This window comes from Helianthus annuus, chromosome 7 (genome assembly GCF_002127325.2).
Source record: "Helianthus annuus cultivar XRQ/B chromosome 7, HanXRQr2.0-SUNRISE, whole genome shotgun sequence".
Lineage (NCBI taxonomy): Eukaryota > Viridiplantae > Streptophyta > Magnoliopsida > Asterales > Asteraceae > Helianthus > Helianthus annuus.
In genome coordinates this window covers 17,611,661-17,627,179 of record NC_035439.2, presented here as the reverse complement: position 1 = coordinate 17,627,179, position 15,519 = coordinate 17,611,661, and positions in this window count along the sequence as shown.

The following is a 15,519-nucleotide window of genomic DNA, read 5'->3' as shown; positions in this document are numbered from 1 at the left end:
CCTCGAAATTTTTGCGTCCAATAATGTATTGACACGTGTCTTAGGTTTACACGTGGTGTTAAATACTAAATAAAGGACTAAAGTTGACAAACATTGAAAGTATGTAAATTCGAGGGTTAAAAATGTCAACGAGGGATAAATATACTGTACAGTAACCCTAAATGATGCTCGTACCTTCACATGAATGAATCATGGATCGTACGGAACGAATTGTGGAAGAAAGTGAGGAATTACAAACTACAGGGGCCAAAGGTGTCAACATGTTTAAGTTATACCTCTGAATGACCTTTGGGCATACCCGAGGCTTTGCAATGGTAAATTATACTCACTAGAATGCGCGATATAAATTTCGCGAAGTTCCGATTTAAAACGAGAAAGTTATGATCGAATTCGTTAAAAAGGGTTAAAAGCGTCAAACTTTGAAAGTTAAGACTTTTCGGGTAATAATAAATTAACCAAGGGTTAATAAGTTGAGTAAAAGTTCTGAGGCCCTTATTCGTAAATAAACGAGGCCCAAAACGCAAAGTTACCCCTTCGAAACCGAAAGGCCAGGGCAATAATTACAAAAGATTTGAAAATCTTGGAAATTAAGCTTCAGGCGGGCCGCGTTAAAGAATTGATGGAGCTTACGCGGGCCGCGCGGGCAGTGTTGATCCGGGCTCTGACAATAGGATTCAGGCGACCCGCGTAAAGGTAGGCTGACCTCTTACGCGGGCCGCGTCAGCCCTCCAGATGCAGAAAATGCGGACAGGTTCACTGTTTGCTGTTTTAACCGACTTAGAATGCCATTATGAGAGCATGGGCGCCCCCTAAACGACCCCTAGCCCTCAGGGACACTTGGTGATCATCCAAGAACACTTGTAGCACTTGTTGTCATGATCTAATTCATCCAAGATTGCTATAAAAGGCCATTCATGTTGTAACAATTGTTCACACCTCATTTCTTCACTCCTGGAGCTTTCTGAAGCACAAGAGCCCTCTCTAAGCATCCCTGGTCATTCACTAAAACTTCAGTAAGTGTGCTTGATCTTTCTTAATTAAGTTTTGCCTAGTTTTAGCCCAAAAGTCAATCCGTCGTAATTAACGATTGACTTTACGATAAATCACAAATGGTCCAGTGGTTTGTCGAATCAAATGTAGTTATATGTTGGTAATCATGTGGGCTTTAAACCCCAAAAAGGGCACCCTCTGATTCCCACTCTAACTAGTCCGAATGTCGAGTCAAACTTGCTTAGAAAAAGTCAACAGAATACTAATTTGCGATTTTATGCATAATCAGTAATGTAGATGGCGTGTAACCTGTTTTAACACTCATATAACATGATAATAAGTATATTAACTAGTCTAAGCTTGTTTGATCCGACCATTTACTGTTTAGACCCGGTTTTGAACCGAAAGTCGCAAAACTTTGACTTTTGCTTTGACTTCAGTTCTGACCCATTATGGTATGAATTAGATATGCCTTAGGACTCTCTTAGGACCAGGTTACATGATGGTATAACCCTCTGTGACCGGTTCGTTGTTTGTCCGAGTCTTTAGCGCATTTCCGTTAAATGCTTAAAAGTTGACCGTAACGCCCTTTTAACTTTAAAACGAGAATTTTGGACATGTGAAGGGACAATAACCTTAGTTACTGATTTCTAAGCATGTCCCTAAAATTTCACGTCAATCCGAGGTCTAGAATAGGAATTATGCTAAATAGCGCAATTACGGAAACTTTAGTAATTAAACGGCGCATTTAGCATAAAGCCTACCTAAACCCAAATTTCGACACCAAACCTTCTACACACTGATGTAAAATAATATTTTGAGATTTTTAAAGATTTCTAGTTATTTTTAACCTGCTCATAACCTGCGGTTATGGCATCGGTTCGGTAATTACCGAATATACCCTTTTCGGGCATAACTTGAGTTCTACACGGTATTTTGACCCGATTCCAGTTGCTGCTGATTTTAAATAATAAATAGAGTATTTTGGACTTTTTGAATTGTTCGAAAAACTCAGATTTCCTGTAGAACTCGGAAACCTCTTTTATAATCTTTAAAATGACTAAAATACCCCTGCGGGGCATATATTGGATTTAAAACTCGTTATGGGCATTATGGAAGGTATCCTACTGATACTACAACCTCTTTAGAGCATATTAACTTAGGAAACCTGTGTAGGACTCTCACGGTTACCCGTTACGCCTTTTGCGCGCACGGTTCGGTTTATGTAACTAGTTTACATAAACTAGCCGAAACGGGTCAAACCTTATCGTTTTCACTTCAAAGTCCAGAGTGTGGTTATTATACCCATATAAAACAGGTCTTCAAACTTGTTGGGTCCAAACCACATTCCATTCCCAGTTTTCGCCTTTCACGCGATTAAACCGTAATTATCCTTTGAAACTGACCGGTCTAAGCTAAGGCTAATTAAAGACCCGTTAGGATTCTAATAGGTTGTTTAAACCTTCGTTCCAGAGTAGGAGACCAGTAAAAGATACTTGCATTTGTTTATTAAGGATATTACTTGCTCAGGTAAATACTTTTAACTTATTTTCCGTTATACGGGCTTGGGTTACGGTATTTAAAATACCGCTTGGTCGGGCAATTGACCCCAACTCATTAGTAGTTGGGTATTATCAATGTGACCCGTTTAAAAATTGGTTTTGTAGGCTTTACGCCTTTGGGAGCTTAATGACCATGTCCCGGATATCCTTGGCATCATTTTACGAAATGGCCACGACCTCGACACACGAGTGTAGGCGTACACCCGTCAATATGTCTATATTATAAAGGTATAACCGTTGGTTTTCCCGCCACGGCTTTATGCTTTGTGGCGTGTCTATTAACCTTAAACCCGGCGCGACCCGGGCGACCGAACGCATAGTGAACATGTAATTCTTTTACAAGATTTAATTGATAAATTATCCCAAGTTATAAAGAGTTTGTGCCTTGTGCATTCAAATCAATTTTATTAAACATTTTTACAAAAGTGTCGGTTGAATGTATTTACCGGTGTAAACTGACGTATTTTACCCAAAAGATTAAATGCAGGTTCTGTACGAAATAGGCTGGCCACTCCTTAAGCATCGTTAGAGTCTCGAAAGCTTGGGATGCCATATCTGTTGAACAATATTTATATTTTTATTTGATCCCCTGTGGATTATATTCAACTATTTGTGATACTTGGATATTGCATTTAATGGTTGGAATATATCTATCTTTATGCTTCCGTTGTGCATTTAAATATTGTGGTTTGACTATATTGTTGCCAACTACGTCACGGTAATCCCCCACCGGACCCACCGGTGAAATACGTGGAAATCGGGGTGTGACAGTATGGGAATACCAATACCCGACCCGAACCCGACCCATTGCCATCCCTACGTGGGTTAGGGTGGCGGAATGCCAAAAACACTGGCTAGTCCACACCCGGCTAGCGTTGGCCATGGCGTTGCCCTGCTGGCGTGGGGCGGGGGGCTGGGGTGACATGCTATGTTTGATTGGCTACTATTTGATGACCGTTGGGCTAGTCGTTGGGCATAGTCGTTGGCCAATGGCTATTTTAAAAAATATATATTTTTAATTATTTTTTATATAAACCAAACATTTCTTACTCATTTTTACCATCCAAAAATTCAAAAAAATATATAAAATGGATTCTTCAAGTTCAAGCGATTCGTATGATAAATTTGTTTTGTCATCCTCATCCGACAACGGGGCGGAATTAATATTATCAGCAGTGACGATGGTGATGAAAGCTATTGTTGAAGATGCAGATGAAGGGTTCCAACCCAACCCAAATGGAGGAAGTATATTGTTCGTGAACGCGAAACCGCAAACGATTTGTAGGTAAGCGATTATTTCTCACCCGAACCAACGTATGATGAAAGAATGTTTAGGCGTCGTTTTTCGTATGAGTAAAAATTTATTTTTAAGAATATCAAAGTTCCGACATAATGGATGACTATTTAAGAATGTCGACACGAGTGTCTAAGGAAAGTCTTCACAATTTTTGTGCATATATCATTGAACTATATATGAAAAGATATGTGAGAAAACCAACGTTTAGTGATATGCAACAAATTTTGAAACATCGCGCTGGATATCATGGTCTCCCCGGGATGATTGGTAGTTTAGATTGTATGAAATAGGAGTGGAAACTTTGTCCAACTGCATGGTAAGGCTCTCACACAAGTAGATATCATGGAATGCCGGCTATGATGCTTGAAGCGGTTGCATCACAAGATCTTTGGATCTGGCATGCATTCTTTGGTATGCCCGGTTCACATAACGAGATAAACCATTATAATCACTCGCCCCTATTCAATGATCTAATAAATGGTATTGGACCGAAAGGATCATTTTTTTGTAAATGAGGTTGAATACAAGTATGGGTACTATCTTGTTGATGGAAGTTATCCTGATTATGCTGTTTTTCTGAAATCATTTTCAAGAGATGGAACCCTAAATCCTAAAAGAATAAAGTTTAACAAATTTCAGATGGCGGCACACAAAGACATCGAGCGAGCATTTGGTGTTTTGTAGAAAAAGTGGCGTATTTTGAGCATGCCATGTCGATTGTATGAAAAAGATCAAATAAGAAACGTGATGTACGCGTGCATCATTCTACACAACATGATTTTAGAGGACGAAGGGTGTGTAATTGTTGAATATTATAGCAAGGAGCCCGAATCAAATAACGAAGACATTAGTGAAGAAGAGAGAACGCAAAACCAATATCTAATCGAGTCAAGACAAATAAGTTCGAATCGTCGAGCTGATTTGGTAGAACATGTTTCGGCACTTCCTAGATTCGACTCAAATGAAGATGAAGATGAAAATGAAGATGATTGAATTTTTTTTATGTAATGTATTTTTTATTGTAGTTATTTAATTTAAATGTGTTTTTAAAATTATTTAGTAAATTCTACGATTAATATAAAAAACCAAAAAAAAAAAAAAAGAAATTTAGGTGCCACATGGCACCCCAACGCCACCTAGCCACGCCCCTTCCACATCCCACGTTTTTGGGTGTGGACTGGTGGAGCCCACATCTACCACGTGTCGAGCAATGCCCCCAACCCAAGCCCCCCACACCCCACAGCCTTACAATCCACTCACAAGTAGATAAGCACAAAAAATAAAAATAAAAACCTGGTTGGAATTCAAAACCGGTTGCTAACCCCAACCTGATACCACACTTGAAATCGGTTTGACCCAATACGATTCTAACCCGATCCGAACCGTCAGTTTGTATATCGGTTCCTACTCTTGTTACAAAACAAAGCCCGATGCAAGTTTTGTGGTTAATTATATGCAGAAGATGCAAAGACAACTTTGAAAAAATCACATTGTCTTGAAATATTGTAAAGCCTTCTCTTGAAATATTAATAAAAAAAACCGTTTTCAGCTTTTGGAACCGAACCGATTTCAAACCCTGAAACCGATTTGTATAGGTTTTGAATATTTCCTCCATAACTCGTTTATGACCCGGACCGGTTTCAACTCAAATCGGCTTTGACCAAAGTCGACCAAACCGATTCGGTTTACAACCTAGACCGATTTAGCAAAAAAAAAAAAAAAAAAAAAAAAAAAAAAAAAAAAAAAAAAACTTAATGTACACCTACTCACAACTTGTGCAAGAACTAGAATGTTTATGCAAGCTTACTTATGTATCCAGAAACTCTTGTCCTCCCAATTATGTACACCTACATTGACGAATACGAGCAGTACCTTTACGAGATGCAGCATCAGAAGCTGCGCCCGTAACCTATGGCTTCTTGTGAGCCACACCTTCAGCAACCGTCACCTTCTTCTTACTAACCCTCTTGGGTTTCTTCTCTTCCTGATCGATCCCCAAGTTACGCAGGACACCTGCAAACACGTCATGGGGAGGGTTTAACTCATGTTTTGATGAGGCTACTGACTCCTCGCTGGAAAGATATACAACTTCTTTCCCAGTAGGAGTTATAGCCCTACATGGCCTAGGATTTGAAATGTACGCACCTCCGGTCGTAACTGGGGGAGCAGTGAACAACTCAGCCCTCGCATACATGAAGTTTGGTCGGATCTGCTCTAGACAATACTCTTTTCCCGCGCGCAAGGGCCTCACGCCCATAACACTAGCATGGGCCAGGAACACACGATGGAAAAGTGCAACCTCTGCATTAAAAAAACAAGGAGTTAGCATCAGAAGAGATAATCTTTAGAAACTTCTTAAAAAGGAAGTAATAAAACAAAGGGATTTACCTTATCCCTCAAGCAGGAGAACATGCATATTCTCGCCATGTGGCTATCTATCTCTCATACCTGCCGCGACCAACACCTGCTCACCAAATGCTTGGTTCGGCAGCGCCATCAACTTCTCATACCATGTCGCGCCGCGCGGGATCTTCAGGTCTTCTTTGGGAATCGACCCCATGTCGTGAAATTGCATAACCATGGGGATCACCTCCCCGCGGATGAAAAACAACTTCATCTTCCAGTCGTGAAAGCTCTTAGGAGGATTGATCAAAATTTTCTTCTCATCACGAAGAGCAAAAGAAAAGAATCCAAAGTTGTTCTGCAACTGGTAAAATGCCCTAAACCTCTCGACGGTAAGGTGTTCTCCTTGTGATCGGCACACAAACTCGAAATTCCTAATACGGACCATGCCCATAGGGATCAGCTGAGAAATATGAAATGCATAGTATTATAAGATATCGCCCAAGAAGTGGGTGGCCGGTAGTCGGAAGTTGCCTTCTCCGAAGAAGTCGGCATAAAGCGTGATGTACCACGGTGGTGCATCAACAGCCGGACCACCTGTTCGAACAAACCCTGGTCCCATTTTAACGGTAGCAGACCACCACCGTCATTACATCATCTGCAGTCGACATATTAAACTTGATTCAAGAACTCGAAGAAGATGTGAAGTAAATCTGCAGATACCTAAGAACAGGTTGAAGATTTGCAGAAAAATCTTGAAGGCTTGAAGATCTGCAGAAATCGTGCCTCCGGATCTTTCCTCTTCACATATTTATACCCATCGCATTTAATTCGATGAGTAACCGTGCCGAACAGCCGCAACGCGTGTCCAACCACAGATCGACACGTGAGGCGAGAAACCCAGAGTGACTATTACCACACGCGCGTGAGCCTCACTTTCCTGACACCAGACGAAAAGGCGCGCCTGACACAGTCACAGCATGATTGTTACTGTGTCAGCGGTCAACTCAAGCGTCGTTGTCACCACCAACTTGCACTAACCTGTCAGTTTATGCTTTTTCAAATTTCAAGAATTTACCCATGCAAATACATAGGTTACTTCAGAAACAAGCTAGATAGCTGCGCCGCATGAATTGTGACACAATACACGCGCGCCAGCTTTCCTAGCACATAAGATGCTTTCTGAAGTACCGGAGCAAGCGCAGACTTAATTTTTCTAGTCCAGAGCTCCAACCACTTGCGCCGGCTACACGGGATATTCCCGAGGGTCACACGTAAGAAGGAAGCGCAGGTAAACCTACGACAAGTACCAAAGGTACAAGTGGCTGAACAGTGGACCAATGAGCGTCCAACAGGCTGTATCCGATCATGTTGCACGATGAACAATCGTACAGGAGACAAAAAGGTACACAAGGACGCACACGTGGCACCAATCAGCGTGCGCCGACCACTGCCCCACGATCTCCACTTAGTCGCTGATGACAGACCAGACAACAAGGACAACGATCGGGACACGTGGATCCATTCAGCTTGCACCAACTACCCTCTCGCCTAGACGCACCAACGGTCGTGGCAGATGAGACAGAATTGATATTCCTTGTTGTCGACAACAGGCCCAAGGGCCATCAGCCCATCTCCTTCACAAACCACCTTGACTATAAATAGTGAACTTCACCTCCAGGTTTCAGCATCGCTCTCTTAATCTCACTTTAACCACACACTATTATCCTTAAAACATATACTTATTCTCACGCCGGAGGGTGGTTACATGGAGAACCCCCTATTCCCCTCCTTGTAACGAGCTTAACGGTGTGTTTAGTGTTTTGCAGGATCTCCACAGCAGCTCGAACAAGACAAAGAAGATTCACCCTTATTTGTTGAGGCAAAAATCACAAACTAATCGCCAGACTAGTTTGGTGTTTCTTCATGCCCTATGACCACTCCAACGCTCAAGTAAGTCAGGTCCACATTGTGAGATCATATATGTGTGTATAATGCTTGTAAGAGCATATGTTTGCAGTAAAATAAATAGAGAGTATGGAGATAGAGAAAAAACATACCTCCTTTGTTCGAAAAAAAAAACCTCATACTTATAGAAGCCCTATAGGCCTAACCCTAATGGGTCAATCTATGATTAAGCCCACTTGGGTTGTCTGACAAATTGGGCTTTAAGCTCAATTAAGCAGATAACTCATCAAAAGATAATGGCGTTGGTGATGATTATGATGGCGACAAGGACGGCGATGGTGAGGGTCGGTTGATGATGGGGAGGAGGATGACGATGAACACGGCAAGAAGGAAAATGAGGATTGTGATGATAATGACAACAACAATGACGAGGAGGAGGATGACAATAATGATGTGGATAGTGATGAGAACGAGGACACTGTGGATAGACAATGACGACCATGACTATTATTATTACTATCATTAATTTTTTCACATCAACATCTATATCTAAAAGAAAATATCAAAGCATCACAAAAATAACATGTTTAACATATTAGAATTACTACATTAAACCGTCCAAATTTCAATAACTAGGTAGGGTTGCAAAAAAGTACAATACCAAAAAACAGATCATACATATACCATTGCTATTAGAAAACATTGCATTTTTCTGGAATGAAATGGGTGTAATTAATTTAACCAATACTACTAGCATGCTAAGTACAGCTTTCTTTTTGCAATAGTTGATAACTAGGTTAGAATCCCGTGTATTACATGGGTTGAATAAATGTAATTTTATATACTAAATTAAAACAATTCTTCTTTAAAAATCTCGTTAATACACCGGTTGAACAAAGTAATTTTATATATTAAATAATAAAAAAATTATATCTCTAAGAACCTCATGTATTGTACTAAATAAACGCAATTTTATATACCAAATAATAAAAACCCGTTTATTGTACGGGTTGAATAAATCTAATTATATATACTAAATAATAAAAAAAAAGTTATATCTTTAAAAACACTGTGTATTACACGGGTTAAATAAATGTAATTTTGTAACCTTGTATATTACACAGGTTGAATAAATGTAATTTTATAAACTAAATAATAAAAAAATTATATCTTTAAAAACCCCGTGTATTATACGGGTTAAATAAATCTAATTATATATACTAAATCATCATCATCATAGGTTAGATTATATATGGGCTTATACGTGTGAGTAATTGTGATTATTGAATGGTTGAATTTTGAGGGTTTTGAAATGTGAATTTGATTATGATAGATTATATTTTAGTTTTAAAACTTCTAGAATGATTGAATCAAATAAAAGGATTACGATTTCCTAGAAACAAAAATAACTGAGTTTTTTTTCTGATCATTTTGAACATGAGCAAATAGAACGATAGCATCTTAATAAAAAATAACTAATTACAAATGTGAAACCCAATAATTTTACTTCTGCCCCATTTGAATGGAAAAGATAGGTACAAACTAAATTTAAAAAAAAAAATGCAATATGAAAATAAGAGATAGAATAATCGATTTTTTTTTCATAAAATATGAGATAAGGGTAAATTAAATAAAAAAGTGTCAATTTGGTAAATAATAATATTAAGTATGAAAAGGTAGGAAATTACAAATGTAGACATTTTCAATGAATGACACGTGTCCAAAATCAGGTTTCTTTTATTATATAGTATAAAAGATTGGTTTGTGTCACCAACCAAATTCTTATTTGTTTATATCTTTATTGGTTTGTGTATTTATCTTTTATCAATTGATACGATTATTTATATAATTTTTAATGATATTATTTATTGATAAAATGGTATAAAAGGATAAACTTAAAACATGATACATGGCCGCCATGTCCGTGGACTATACATGTAAGTTTTTGATACCAAATTATATATATTAATAGAAAGCTACCATGAATAGTGTTTTAAAATTATTTTAATATTGTTTGTTTTTAATAACTAATTATTTTATTAATATATTTTTAATTGATTTTGTATGTTTATTTTTATTTTATAAATACGATATTTTATATAGTTTTGAGTATGTTGTTGCGACGTGCCAAAATTTTTCTATGTATTGATACATTTTTTCCCCCGAACTGAGTTGTGAGTGGTAAAATTTAAGTAATCGAAACACAAACGTACATGTTATCAAACTTAACTCACATTTAGTTTTTTATATAAAAATTAACATTACTTTTTTCATTATTTTAATAATACAATGTAATACTTTATAAAGTTCTGAACATATGAGACATGTTTATTTTTGTCTTCGTTCTGCTAAAGTTTTGTTCAAAATCAAACGGATCAATATAATTGATTTTTATTTGTTCTTTACCATGACCAACCGAACAAATGCCATGCGAAACTTGGATAGTGGTATATAGTATCTTTTTTATATTATAAACCATAGCGGGTATGAATACCATACTGGTACCTTGACGAACCGAACTTATACCATATGTTCTTTACCATGACGAATTGAATTGATACCGTGCGAACAACTTCGATGGTGGTATAGAGGTTTTTTTTAATTGTGATAAACTATAGTGAGTATTGATACTACGTCAATTCCAATCGAACATCAGTACCGGTATCGGTACCATTGGAATGAATACTGATATTCATTTCGGAAGACATTGCTCATATTCGTTTTTATGGTTTTTGATTTATGTAAAATATGCGTCGATATTCTTTTGGGCATATAATGACTTTATTTTTGGGTTTTGCTTTTCAATTGTTATAACGAGTGCCAATATCATACCAATATGTTGTTCAAACGGTTTCAATTCGGTTTAGTACGATAGCGACACCCGCCGTGAAGCGCGGAAGAATCTCCCTAGTTCTTATTTGTTTATATCTTTATTGGTTTGTGTATTTATCTATTATCAATTGATACGATTATTTATATAATTTTAAAAGATATTATTTATTGATAAAAGTATAAAAGGATAAACTTAAAACATGATACATGGCCGCCATGTCCGTGGACTATACATGTAACTTTTTGATAATTTCAGTTATTTTTAACTAAATCAATTAATTAACATTTTATTCCTTTTATAAAATATCTCTTTTTTCATAAATAAAAAAAAAAGTGTCAATTTGGTAAATAATAATATTAAGTATGAAAAGATAGAAAATTACGAATGTAGACATCTTCAATGAATGACACGTGTCGAAAATCAAGTTTCTTTTATTATATAGTATAGATATAGATATAGATATTATAGGGATTTGATAAAGAGTCCAAATAGCTAATTTGAAGAGGTAAAGATATACATTAGTTATTATATTTAAACATAACGACCTCAAAGTAATAAATAAAAAAAATCCAACCCATCAGAGATCTAATTAAATATTAATTATTTATCAATATAAGTTATTAATCAAACCTATAATTAAAAACATCAAATTGTAGTGTACTTGTCACTACGGTAGTGTACTCTATGTAGTATTTTATTAGACTATCTCCAATGCAAAGGGCGCCCTTAGATGCCCTTGTCTGCCTAATCAATTGCCACATCATATTCTTACAAATCCTTAAAAACCTCCAATTCACCTCCAACCATACAAACATCCTTACATATCCTTACATTTTCCACATCATCTCCCATTTTTTCTTTAGGTTTACTTACTTAAATTATTAAATGTATTTAAATTATTACATAATTAGATAATTAATATAAGTAGCCAAGTAATATCAAAAAATAAAAGTAAGTAAAAACATAAAAAGCAAATGAATTAAAGGTTAGTGAATAAGAACCCGTTAAAAAAATCACTGTTTTAGAAGTTGAAGTTTTATAGGTTGGTAAACTCTTGATGGTAAATAAATGTATGGCTTTAAATGAAAAGTTAATAAATTAGTTTAATTCTTCTCCAACAAATGTTGAAAGAAAAAGTATGAATTGGCACATTAATCAAAATAAGTGAAGTCCTTGGAGAAGGATTTATCTTTTGGATAGATCAAAAGCAAATGTTCTCCATTAGGTCCAAAAGTAAGGATTTTTGTCAAGTCATCTTGGATGAGATTAAGGATCTCTCATTGAAGATAGTCTTAGTGAATGTGCCTTCAAAAACCTGTTCATTGCATGACGTATATATACACGTATGTACATACATATACACATGCATACATTTATTTATTTATTTAATATGATGATTGATAATGTAAAGCTAGCTCACTTAGTAAAGATCACACATTAAAACTTGGGCAATAGAGTAGTTTAGATTATTGGTATAAAGGGATAAAATTTACCGTTAAAAAAATCATCACCACCTTTTAAATTTATAATTGTTCCAAATTTCTAATATAATATGACATAAAAAAATTTAAGCCTATGCACAAACTAGTATGAGTGTGTATATGGCCCCAATGTACATAACAATAAAGATTCTAAAAACCCTTTTGAGGTGCCTACAATTACGGGTCAGTTGGATTAAAAAAGAAGAAAAAACATAAAGTAAATAGAGAAAAGAGGATAGCCATAGATGATGTTGTCCCAAAAACCAGATAACGTTAGTGATTTTGGGGCCTCAAAAAGACCAAAGTAATCCGTGAAACCCTACTCTTCCGGATAGCATTTGGCTTTGTTGGCCGTGAATTTGATAGGCCCAGCCTCTCCTGTGACTCTTTGCCGCTTAAAGACAAACAGTTGGTGACAAAATGACAACAGAATTTTGTTCTTCAAACATTATTGCCACAACACTGTGTTCTCAGTTTCACATGTCAAACAATTTTATTATTTGGATCTTCAATGTGCTACATCGCTTTCCCCAAGCTAATTTTAGTGCACAATGTACAACCACTGGCGGACCAACCTTGTAATAAGGGTACCTCGTTACCCTTTGACGCTAGGGTTGATAATAGATATATGTATAAGACACGATTAGACCTGTTTACTGAAAAAGTACACAACGTGATTTTTTTTAATTTTTTAAAAATAAATATAATTATGAGGTTAGGATCCATCATTTCTTCTTCTTGGTACATAAAACGTAAAACTGTGTTATAAACATGAGATATAAAGTAGTTAAACGAGTTGTATTCATGTTTAATACTTGTGTTACACGCGTCGTTAGAGATCTGTTAAGCCCGATAAGACACGATTTTCCAGCCCTACTTGACGCTCTGACGGTAGTGTAAATTTTGAAAAAATTTGACGTTTTTTCGATTTCGTTACCCTATTTTTTTTTTGAAACGTTGCCCCTATAAGGATTTTCTAGATTCACTACTGTGTACAACTTGGCCATAATTGTTCTTATTGATAGTCAACAATGGTGTTGTTTTAAGTTAAACAACATGTGATCATCTCGATCCACGATTAGACAGGCTTTTTTGTCCTAAGGAGGGGTTGAAATTTTAGGTAACTTGTCACATGTAAAAACAAGAGCGCAATAACTTTTAATGTCCTTGAAAAACGTAAGGAACTTCTGTACGAATCCAAAATGTCTAGAAATTGTATTCACTTGTAAGTCAAGTTATGACTCCTACTTATGTTGACAATCCTGGACCCTCTATATACTTATCGGTCGGTTTTTGTTTGTTTTGGGTCGACGATATAAGCTATAAAGAAAATGAGTTACCTTTCGTTGAACATGTTAAAGGCATTTATAAATCATAAGAAATATATTATCATTGTAATAATATGTTTTGGAAGCATATATAAGTCATATTTTTGCTTTCAATATACATTATAGAGTCTTGTGGTATGTTTGATCTTTTCTTAAAGAGTTAATATAGCTCTTATTGTTTAACAAAGTGTAACACTTTTGATATATTTAACTAACTTGCGTTAAAAATCAATCAAATTCACTATCACCCTCTTACCTAACAACCCCAAAATAGTAATCCTCAATACCCCTTTTCTCGTCTCGTCCATAAAAATCTAGAAACATGCTTCTTTGGTCCCCTAACCGGTCCCCCTCAACGTAATAGCCGCCACATGGCCGCTCCTTTTAGCTACTTCAATAATGTTCTCAAACGACAAAAATCGAGGTGACAATTCTCATTGAATCAATACTAAGCAATTTTGAGCAATAGATTTCTAGACTCGAAGCTCTGACAATAACGGATGAATCAGAACTTGTTAAGTAATCTCATGTTCTATTGTATAGAATTCACTTGATTCTTGTAAAATCAGGTTGCAATTTGATCTTAAAGCCTCAAAGGTGTGTAGGTGATGAAGAGGCGACAAGCATGTGAGGCGCGATTTAATTTAGTTTTACTTTTTTAACTAAACGTATATCACAATCATTTTATATGTTGACAATAGGTTACCTGTATAAGACACGATTAGACATTTTTACTGAAAAGCACACTACACGAATTTTTTACTTTTCAAAAATAAATAAAATTTGGAGGCTATGATCCATTATTTTTTTCTTCTTGATACATAAAATATGCAACTATGTTATAGACATGAGATATAAAGTAATTAAACGAGATGTATTCACATTTAACACTTGTGTTACTCACATCATTAAAAACCTATTAAACCTGATAAGATACAATTTGTCAGGAGGAACATAAAAATATAATGATTGCATATGTTGTAACTTTATATTTATTTGAATGAATTAATTTGGTAGTAGATTGATATGAAGGTAGATAAATGATGGATGACACGTAAGAATGCATAATTGATGGTGTTTTCAAAAATTGATTGGGCCCTGACAAGTCTAAGAGAGAAATAGGAAGGGTCACGAGAGGTCTTTAAGTTCATGACTTCTTCACGTGCATATTTTCACAAAAGGACGCCTTAGAACATACTCCTCTTCATTGAGGACAAATTGGTAATTTCATTTTGCTAAATCTTTTTCAAAATCGGGTTTACAACATGTGTTAATATGTAGTTTCCAAAGCAGAAATTTACCATTAAAAAAAAGGACCATGTACTTTGTGCATCGGAAGCTGTACCCTGTTTAAGTCGTATCTTGTTTAGGACGGATTCAAAATCATTTCATCTACGCATAAGCCCTAATGCGATATACCTCTGTTCTAGTCATGCTAGACGTTAATGGCCTCTTTAGCTGATGACACCGCATGTGTTTACATACACTAAAGCGGACGGGTGATACAAGATTCAAGTCTCACAAAGTAGGTAAAAAATAGATTTTAAGGGCGTGTGCGTTTTTTTGGTAAAAAAAGAGTCATCCTAGATGGTTTCTCTTAAAACTTTGCTAATTAAAGAGCATGTTGTTGTATTTAAGAGCACATTGTATTTTAACTTAATATCATTGAAAATGTAATACACTTTCTAAATTTATATAATAATTCATCTCAATGTAAAGCTACACAAACTACGTTAAGTGTACACAAACTTAGGGTAAAGTTATCGTACAAAGTCTC